Raw genomic sequence first — 11,352 nt, forward strand, 5'->3', positions numbered from 1 at the left:
GCTTCACACATTGTACCTATGTGGGGAATCGAACCCTGTTCTTCAGCATGACGAGCACATGCTTTCACCGGCTACCACACCCAGGGGAATCGAACTCAGGTCTTTAGTGTGACGAGCGGGCGCTGTAATCATTAGGCTAACCCACTGTTCCTATAAACATTAAACTACACATCAGAACTATAGACGATTCGACAACCTGTTATACATTTATAAATATACTACACAAGAAAGCAGGAAATATTTCATTTTTGGGTGACACATGAAGGAATCGAACCCGTCATTGACGCCTACGAGGAGAGAGCGCCTTGGGCCAAGAGGTAGTGATCACAGCTCAGGGACAAGTCACTCCAGAGTGAACACAGCTCAGGGACAAGTCACTCCAGAGTGATCACAGCTCAGGGACAAGTCACTCCAGAGTGATCACAGCTCAGGGACAAGTCACTCCAGAGTGATCACAGCCCAGACCAAAGTATCTCTCGAGTGATCACAGTCCAGTCCCAAAGCGATATCACCCTTGTCCCAAGTCACTCCAGAGTGATATCACCATAGTTACAAGTCACTCCAGAGTGATATCATCCTGGTTCCAAGTCACCCCAGAGTGAAATCACACTTGTCCCAAGTCACTCCAGAGTGATATCACCATAGTTACAAGTCACTCCAGAGTGATATCACCCTGGTTTCAAGTCACTCCAGAGTGATATCACCCTAGTTCCAAGTCACTCCAGGGTGATATCACCCTGGTTTCAAGTCACTCCAGAGTGATATCACCCTAGTTCCAAGTCACTCCAGGGTGATATCACCCTGGTTCCAAGTCACTCCAGAGTGATATCACCCTGGTTCCAAGTCATTCCAGAGTGATATCACCGAATTGGAAGTGACTCCAGAGAGAGGTCAACTCTGTTCCAAGTTACTTTAGAGTGATATCACTCTAATTCCATGCCACTCTAGAGTGATATCATTATAGTTCCAAGTCACCGAGGAATGATATCACCCTAGTTCCTTGTCACTCGAAAGTGATATCATCCGTTCCATGTCAATCCAGAGTGATATCATCCTAGTTCTTAGTTGCTCCAGAGTTATATCACCCCAGTTCCAAGTCACCCAGGAGTGATATCACCCTAGCTCCTTGTCACTCGAAAGTGATATCAACCCAGTTCCATGTCAATCCAGAGTGATATCACCCTTGTTCTTAGTTGCTTCAGAGCTATATCACCCAAGTTCTAATTCACTCAAGAGTGATATTACCACAGTGGAATTCACTCCAGAGCTGTATCACCCCAGTGCAAATCGCTCCAGAGTGATATCACCCAAGTTATAAGTCTATCCAAAGTATTATGAACCCCGTTTCATGTCACTCCAGATCGATATCACACCAGTTCTAAGTTACTCCAGAGCCATTATATCACCCCAGTGCTAATCGCTCAGAGTGATATCACCCGAGTTATACGACACCCAGAGTGATATCACCAGAGTTATGCGTCGCCCAGTGTGATATCACCCGTTACTATATCGCTATATCACCCAAGTGCGAATCACTCTATTTCCATGTCACTCCAGAGTGATATCACCATAGTGCAAGTCACTCCAGAGTGATATCACCCTAGTTCCAAGTCACTCCAGAGTGATATCATCATAGTTCCATGTCACTTCAGGGTGATATCAGTCGAGTTATAAGTCACTCCAGAGTGATATCATCCCACTTCCATGTCACTCCAAAGTCGACAGTTGTCCGACTTCCATATTTATGAACGCCGCGGTGGATGAGTGGGTTAGACAGCTCACTTTGTGTGTTGCCTGAATCTGAGAGTATGGGTTCGAATCCAGAATGTGACTCCAATACAGAACTAGAAATTGTACTTCACTGAGAAGTGTACTCCCAAACGTAGCATGTGCTACGTCTATCTTCAGAGATTCGGGACATTTTGCCAAGAAAACGTCATCTCAAGGTCACATGGAAAACAATATGTGAAATATTGGTCACACCCATGATATATTTAGGGGGATAAGACATTTAGGCAACATCCCCATAGACACCCCTCTGCTCCCACCATCGCCCATCCCATTCCTTATACATACAAAACATATTTTTTACCCGGGTTGGCAAACACAAGACCAAATAATTCGGTCATGAAAACTGCCGACGGCTGTTTAAACTGTAAACAAGGATGTACCACACAATCAATCAACATGTCAAGTTGCTCCACGCCTGCGAATTAGAAAACATCTGCTGACTGACATAAATAGGAACACACCTGATCAAGTCGACACTTGAACACCACGACACTAACACAACAGGCCGCCTGAACAAACTTCAGTATGTTTTGGAAACACAGTCTCCTCATTACAGTCTTTGTTCTCCTCGCTGTAGTCGAGTTCAGCCGCCCAGTGGATGCAAAGATACCATGTAAGTATTTATCATTATGTAATCTCCTAGTTGTACAGATCGCGAGACCATGGAACTAAACATTTCGGGAAACTAAGTATTTACAATTATTTTCAGAATATTTGTAAAAATGAAATCATTTCTTCAAGTATAATTACGACATATTTCATATGTACCTAAAAATGTTATTTGACGTTTTAAGGAGAATTTTGTTCCTTACTGAAGTCGGAAGAGTTTTGTTAGAAGAATGTAGATTTCCTTGTTAAACAGCTTTCTCATTGTACAGTTTGATGCTATGTTTGATTTTTTTGCTATGAAGATAATTAACTTCTGAGACGTGTATTTTAAAGCAAGGTGAATTTTTGAGTGAGTTAGTGAATTGGTTTTTACGCCGCTGTTAGCAACATCACGGAGGGGGACAGAAATGGGCTTCACGCATTGGATCAAATAGGGAATCGAACCCGAGTCATCGGCGTGACGAGCGAACTCTTTAACCACAAGACTTCCTCGCCGCCCAAGTATAACTATTTTGGTTCTCGTCTCATTTCTCAACTCCAATAGAACTTCACAACACAACCCAGTATCGATATCATAGTCGATATTGAAGGTTACTGTTGATTGCCACCACGTACATCGAAAATCTGTACATCGTTACAATCGTTACACTCCTATCGATGAATGTAAATGTGATCTTCATAATACAGAGCTTGTACGTTTGCAGATCCCTGTGATAGATGGGACGCGACATGCATCTCAATCAGGCCCTGTAAGGATGTGATTGGTCCGACGTTTGCCACGTGTCCTAAAGGCGCTGTCTGTTGTCGAGGAATCGAGACAGTCGACGGGCCAAAGTAAACAGGGTCCAATCGGACATCCGTGTCTGGCCGGGACATGCCTGTACCATGGGTCATCTATCTACACTTTCTAGGTCACCTGTCAAGACTTTCTAGGTCATCTGTCAAGGCTGTCTGTGATATTCCCTTAAAGCTACAACCAACACGAATCTTTCTGTCACATAAACTCCACTGTCTTGGCTGATTAAAGAGTATGACAACTTCTTTTGTTTTGCTCAATCACTACCATAGCGAATTAACAGCAACTGCTCTGTACAGTTGGTTCCTGTTAAATACCATAAACGATCATGACGACTCCGGTAATCTCAAATGTGAATCCGAGCCCGACAATTTGTTGGATTCTCCTCTAGTTATGACTACAGTACTTTGACTTTCATGTCAGTAATGTCAAGTCCGTTGTATATTCTTAAATATTCTTTGGAATATCGGAGTGTCCGGGTTTCCTTAGGTTTCAAGAAAACTGAAAATATCATAGTCATTATGGAAATCGACAAAATATTTATACTGACATATTTGAGTTATTGATTTGGAGACATATTCGAAAAGGGGGCATATTTATTTCTTGATTGATTGATTTCAGTAGAGCGGTCTCAGCTCCTCTGGCTTCCCGGGTTAGAATTGGTCTTCACTAACCCATGCTTGTCGTAAGAGTGAATGAGTGAGTGAGTTGGGTTTTACGTCGCTTTTAGCAATATTCCAGCAATATCACGACTGGGGACACCAGAAATGGGCTTCACGCATTGTGCCCACGTGGGGAATCGAACTCGGGTCTTCGGCGCGACGAGCCAACGCTTTAACCATTAGGCTACCCCACCGCCCCGCTTGTCGTAAGAGGTGACTAACGGTATAGGTGGTCAGGCTTGCTGGCTTAGTTGACACATGTCATCGTATCCCAATTGCGTAGATGGATGCTCATGCTGTTTATAACTGGTCAAGTCAAAACATATTATTTACACAACAGTCTCGTTTCCTAAGCACTTGTATATTGCAACACTACACTCCTTAAAATTCTTGCAAACACGTCGTGCAGCGTGCTCTGTCGTACAGCGAGCTCTGACAAACGGAAACCTGAAAATCGTGGAAATCTCAAAACGAGGCTCTGCCGTTAGAAAAGTTTGGCGGTCTGGTACGGAACTGATGTTATATCAATCACATTGTGCGTTACAGAACTACATTGAATAAGTGCAAAGAAAGACATAACAGGTGTAACCAGTGAGCCAGATTGATTGTCAATTATTTTACGACCTCATCAAACAGGGGCAGTCTGTGAAGTCTTAGTTAAGGTCGTGCTGCCTACACCTCGCCATAAAATATAGAAATTATTAAAGTTTAAAATTAAAATTGTAAATACCATTTTCGTATGAAACAAGGAGTAGGTCATTGTCTGAATAGGTTAATGAGAATCATGTTTCGGTTTGGCTGGATTGTCTGGTCCAGACTCGATTATTTACAGACCACCGCCATAGAGCTGGAATATTGCTGAGTGCGGCGTTAAACAAATCCCCCAAACAACTAAATATATGGCTACTTGTCTCTGTTTAATCAATATTGACATAACCACCCGTGATAATAGCCGGCCGTGGCAGTCATACAATATATTCTGCCTCACAAAGTCGTTTTCACGTACAACACGTGCAGTATGTGGGCGGGCAATATTCTCCTCCAATATGATGTTACGTCACTGCATTTGCACAAAGAGTGAAACATGATCATTAATGATGCCGATATAAAATATTTATGTCAATCAAAGCCCGCAAGCATGCAAAAATTATCTTTGTTAAACGTCTGAGAAACGGACGAAACAGTATGGCGGTTTGGCACAAGTGTCATTCAAACAGAACCCAAACCCCACATCACGCCTCCAATAATCTAAAACAAATATTCTCAAACATACCAGAGGATACAAGGAACCAGTATGAGCACAAATGTGAACCCGGAAAGCCTACGAGGGGGTGATTGCTCCGGGCGTCGAGGGAGTGATCTCAACCTTGGACCAAACCACTCCAGAATGGTCTCTGACACGTTAGAGGGACCTCAGCTTAGATTGGCAAAAACAAATATAAACGTCATCTCAAGTTTACTGAGAAAACAATATGTTAAATTCTAGTCTTTCTCATTAAAAACACCCATGATATATTTAGGGGGATAAGGTATCCCCATGGGCACCACTATGTCCCCTTCCTCGCTAACCCGTATCCCTATACATACGAATCAGAATTCACCTGGGGTAGGCAAACTGAAAACCAAGGGATTCGGACAAAGGGATTCGTTGTTTTGAGGTTATATTATTGAGTTTTGTTTTCTAAATTAGGATCAATAAAATAGTTTTTGAGACTTCCTTGGCTGATATATCGATTTGGTTTGACATAGCCAGACATACATTACAAGCAACAGGAGTCACATGACTGAAAATGACATCTGGACACCAACAGGTGATCGTAATCACTCAGAAAACACCAAATCAATAGATAGTTACGCAACAGAAACATATATCAGATGTATCTACAGTTTGGATCACAAATCACGTAAAACGTCACCTCCAGAGAACAATCATTCTCAGTTGCCTCGATCTCGATTATTGATTTCACTGGCTGAAAGTGATGAAAGTTCATTTTAGTGAGCCCAAATTCGGGGAACATTTGCAAAAGTCCACCCCATGTCTCCGTGAAACGTTTCAAAAACTACTTTGTATGTTGTAAGCCTCATCAAACATATCTCCCTCACGTCCCCGTATATCCCGCGGGTATCTAGTTAACGTACTGATGCCAAGTGTTCAACAAACAGATGATCTGAGGCCAGGTCCAGATCACTCTAGAGTGATCTCAGCCTTGGCCCAAGTCACTCTCGAGCGATCTCACCCTTGGCCCAAGTTACTCTCGAGCGATCGCAGCCTTGGCCCAAGTCACTCTTAAGCGATCTCAGCCTTGGCCCAAGTCACTCTCGAGCGATCTCATCCTTAGCCCAAGTTACTCTCTAGCGATCTCAGCCTTGGTCTAAGTCACTCTCGAGCGATCTCAGCCTTGCTCAAGTCACTCTCACGCGATCTCTGCCTTGGCCCAAGTCACTCTCGAAAGATTTCACCCTTGGCCCAAGTCACTCCCGAGCGATCCCAGCCTTGCTCAAGTCACTCTCGAGCGATCTCAGCCTTAGCCCAATTACTCCCGAGCGATCTCAGCCTTGGCCCAAGTCACTCTCGAGCGATCTCACCAATGGCCGAAGCGACCCTCGAGCGATCCCGGCCTCGGTCGAAGTGACTCTCGAGTGATCTCAGCCTTGTCCGAAACGACTCTAAAGTGATCTCAGCCTTGGCCAAAATGACTCCAGAGTGATCACCGCCTTGGCCCAAATGAGTCGAAGTGACTCTCGAGCGATCTCACCCTTGGCCCAAGTTACTATCGAGCGATCGCAGCCTTGGCCCAAGTCACTCTTAAGCGATTTCGGCCTTGGCCCAAGTCACTCTTAAGCGATCTCAGCCTTAGCCCAAGTTACTCTAGAGCGATCTCAACCTTGGCCCAAGTCACCCTTAAGCAATCTCAGCCTTAGCCCAAGTTACTCTAGAGCGATCTCAACCTTGGCCCAAGTCACTCTCGAGCGACCTCAGCCTTGGCCCAAATGACTCCAGAGTGATCACAGCCTTGGCCCAAATGACTCCAGAGTGATCTCAGCCTTGGCCAAAATGACTCCAGAGTGATCACAGCCTTGGCCCGAAAGACTCCAGAGTGATCACAGCCTTGGCCCGAATGACCCCAGTGATCACAGTCTTGGCCCGAATAACTCCAGTGATCACAGCCTTGGTCCAAATGACTCCAGAGTGATCACAGCCTTGACCCGAAAGACTCCAGTAATCACAGCCTTGGTCCGAATGACTCCAGTGATCACAGCCTTGGCCTAAATAACTCCAGTGATCACAGCCTTGGCCTAAATGATTCCAGTGATCACAGCCTTGGCCCAAATGACTCCAGTGATCACAGCCTTGGCCCGAAAGACTCCAGTGATCACAGCCTTGGCCGGAATGACTCCAGTGATCACAGCCTTGGCCCGAAAGACTCCAGTAATCACAGCCTTGGCCCGAATGACTCCAGTAATCACAGCCTTGGCCCGAATAACTCCAGTGATCACAGCCTTGGCCCGAATGACTCCAGTGATCACAGCCTTGGCCTAAATGACTCCAGAGTGATCACAGCCTTGGCCCGAAAGACTCCAGTAATCACAGCCTTGGCCCGAATGACTTCAGTGATCACAGCCTTGGCCGGAATGACTCCAGTGATCACAGCCTTTGCCCGAAAGACTCCAGTGATCACAGCTTTGGCCCAAATGACTCCAGAGTGATCACAGCCTTGGCCCAAATGACTCCAGAGTGATCACAGCCTTGGCTCGAATTACTCCAGTGATCACAGCCTTGGCCTAAATGACTCCAGAGTGATCTCTGGAAGTTTTGATTTTGATCTATGAACGTATTGATTCCAAATGTGTAAGAACCAGATGCCGCAAAGTGCCATACATAAACTATAAACGAAAGTGTTACATATTTACATGAATATTAACATACATGAAAAGCTGCTGCATACACGATACACGCCACATCGTCATCCACGTGTGGCAACAATGAACCGCAGTCTCGTAATCATCGTCGCCGTCGCCATCGTCCACGTTGCCGATGTGTATGCGTTCAAATATGACCCCTCGCACTTGCCATGTAAGTACAATTTAGTGATGGTACAGCCATGTTTCCATGGTTCAGATCATTCCACTTGTTGTCTTGTCGTGAACAGCCTTTCGTTATGTGTCTGTGTCATGCAATACCTTCATTGCCCAGGAAGCAATCGGAAAAGACCGAGTGGTTATTATTAATATATTCCCGTCACTACTCGCCCCTCTCCGTAACCTAAAAGAAGATTTGGCTTGTTCCGGAATAACACCAGTGGGTCACTTATTCCCTTGTCACCGAAGCCCCGGGTATGGTCCCATCATACATGTCGGTACAACGTGTTACCCCTGCCGTGATATTGCTGGAATATTGCTGAAAGCGGGCTGTTGCTGAAATCAACGCATTCACTCACTGTAATCATGTGACAGTATATGGACTGAGTTCAGACGAGATCTCTATCACTATCGCCTCGTTGACGCGACATCTGGCGTTATGTATCTTGATTGATATCTATCATTATGCTTTTATCCTGCAACTTCTATTCATCTATTCATTGCAAATATTATTCACCGGAATTCTTAAAAACATACACATTTAAGGTGTACTGACACATCTCAAAGACCATCTACTTTGTTTCTAAACGCCAATGTGTAGGTTTTTATCTGAGTAGTCCCGTATTCACCCTCAATGCCTATTAGAACACACATTTAAATGGAGAAATGAAAAGGATGAATTACACAAGCATCAATGGCACCACACCAACATTATAACCAGCCGGGAAAATTCAAAACATAAGAGCCACAAAATAATTCATCTAAATCATTTCCCAGAAATAGATAGTACCGGACGTAAAAGAAAAAAAAATAGCCATTGCTGCTATTAACTAAGATGCCTTGTATAATACCTAACTGCTTTAAAGCGCCAAAACAGTACAGTGAGTGAGTAAAATTTTACGCCATTTTTAGCAATCATTTGAGGGAGTGATTGATTGAGTGAGTATGGTTTTACGACGCTTTTAGCAATATTCTACCAATACCACAGCGGGGTATACCAGAAATGGGCTTCACACATTGTAACCATGTGGGGAATCGAACCCAGGTCTTCAGCGTTACGGGCGGAAGCTTTAACCACTAGACTACCACACCCTTCACAATTTGACGTTCGATTAATAATTGACCTGTCTTTGCACTTATTTGTGATGCGTGTTACCGGTAGAGCAGAATACTGTTCCAAGAGCACCTGGTATCAGACACATGCTCATTATATATTAGAATAGCTCCCTCGTACAACAAGCAGATGACATATAAAACTCCAAAAGAAATGTTGTCTCAGGAAACAGATTCCATTGGGAGTAAAACACAAATTAGCGGTCGACGTTTCAATGTTACTTGGAATTTTGTTTCAAAACCACTTTATGACTAGTTCATATGGTCAAATGCAATCCCTGATATGTTTATTTTACAACAATACCAGCATAACATGGTCCTCGCATTACGCACCCACATGTCGACTTCCAAAAATGAAACTAAAAGCTAACCAAGACATCTACCTATAGATGCTACTTATATTACAGGACATGCTAGCCATGGACACCTGGTGTTATCAGGGATCCATGTATGTAAGCTGTCATTGCATGTTTACGCACAGTAGAATGTTTTTGAGCTGATAACCGAGACTGGTTATTTCCGGATGTGACATTTCATGGTGTCAATGGTGAATAATGATTTTGTACAACACTATTTCTGTCGTTCTTTCCATGGAAGACGCATTCGGCAATTTGGCAACACATATTGGATGACACAAGATGCCCGAATGCTTCAGCATAGCCCTCTAGTATGTCGTTAAACTAAAAAACTAACACGGCGGACTATACAGAATCTACAGTGTACTTCAGACTACCGTTGGTAGTTTTAATCACACACACGGACACTGCAGGCGAAGCACCACTCTGTGTGTTCATGTGTGTGTGTGTGTGCGTGCGTGTGTGCGTTTGTTGTTTACACCACTTGCGGATGTGTATCCTCTATATGGCGGCGGTCTGTATACGTCAATAATGAAGTTTGAAGCATATAATCTAAAAATTGACACCATGAGGATCGATCTACACAACTTGGTGGGCGGTGGGGTAGTGGTTAAAGCGTTTGCCTATCACACCGAAGACCCGGTTTCGATTCCCCACATGGGTACAACGTGTGAAGCCCATTTCTGGTGTCTCCCGCCGTGATATTGCTGGAATATTGCTGTAATATTGCTAAAGAGGGCGTGAAGTAAACTCACTCACAACTCGGCTTTTCCCGGGTTAATTTCTTTGGAACTGATGCACTTTTATAGGATCAAATTGTAATTCACAGATCCCTGTGACCCGGAATATGGCGAGCACTGCATGCCTGAATCACAGAAAGATAACTGTATCAACGTTCTTCTCCCAGAATGGGCGTTTTGTGAAGACCCGCAACAATTCTGTTGTAAGGACTTTCTAAGCACACACCACAGACTCCTGTAGCCGACCAATCCATGAAAGAGTTGTGAAATCCACACAAATACATGATGTTAATACACTAGTGCCGTCAAACTGTATAACTGTTCTCACTGTAACCCTTGTTAAGGATAAAGGAATGTTCTATTTGGAAATGAATGTAGATCCATCCTTTGTCGATCAGCTATTGAAACAATTTGTGGTCATTGAAAATCGTCTCATATTTCTCTATTGCATTCTGAACGTAAAGCATGCAAGTGAAAGATATAACAAAGATCATGAATTTTGTTGTCTTTTTTCTTACTTTTGTATGATTTGTTTGTTTATTGTTTAACGCCACACTCAGCAATATTCCAGCTATATGGCGGCGGTCTGTACATAATCGAGTCTGGACCAGACAATCCAGTGATTAACAGCAGGAGCATCGATCTGCGCAATTGGGAACCGATGACATGTGTCAACCAAGTCAGCGAGCCTCACCACCCGATCCCGTTTGTCGCCTCTTATGACAAGCATGGGTTACTGAAGATCAATATTCTAACCCGAACTTTCACGGGTACAATCCATGAGCACACATTGTACTCCTGCAGAGTATAGGCATAGACATGAATACGTGTCTTCAGCCAATAGTCTACAACGCCAGACTCCTTATTCACTATACAAGTCAGATAACGGTATATGTAATCAGCAGGGTGAGTGATTGAGTTTAGTTTTACGCCGCACTCAGCAATATTCCAGCTATATAACGGCGGTCTGTAAATAATCGAGTCTGGACCAGACAAGCCAGTGATCAACAGCATGAGAATCGATCTGCGCAATTTGGAACCGACGACATGTGTCAACCAAGTCAGCGCGCATGACCACCCGATCCCGTTAGTCGCCTTTTACGACAAGCATAGTCGCTTTTATGACAAGAATGGGTTGCTGAAGACCTATTCTACCCCGGATCTTCACGGGTCTGTAATCAGCAGGGTCGGATCGAGGATTTTGC

The 11,352-nt window shown here is 44.0% G+C and overlaps 2 long non-coding RNA genes across 2 annotated transcripts; both read left to right on the plus strand.

Moving 5' to 3' along the window:
* The first annotated feature begins 2,203 nt into the window (after window positions 1–2,203).
* On the plus strand, window positions 2,204–3,440 carry LOC124274090. Its single transcript, XR_006897854.1, has 2 exons — window positions 2,204–2,404; window positions 3,105–3,440. It is a non-coding gene; the product is annotated as an uncharacterized LOC124274090 (long non-coding RNA).
* A 4,378-nt stretch (window positions 3,441–7,818) lies between these two features.
* LOC124274091 lies at window positions 7,819–10,637 on the plus strand. The gene is made up of 2 exons (XR_006897855.1): window positions 7,819–7,933; window positions 10,237–10,637. It is a non-coding gene; the product is annotated as an uncharacterized LOC124274091 (long non-coding RNA).
* The last annotated feature ends 715 nt before the right edge of the window (window positions 10,638–11,352 follow it).

This window comes from Haliotis rubra, unplaced genomic scaffold (assembly GCF_003918875.1).
Source record: "Haliotis rubra isolate DU_JTF1 unplaced genomic scaffold, ASM391887v1 Scf1876, whole genome shotgun sequence".
Taxonomy (NCBI): Eukaryota; Metazoa; Mollusca; class Gastropoda; order Lepetellida; family Haliotidae; genus Haliotis; species Haliotis rubra.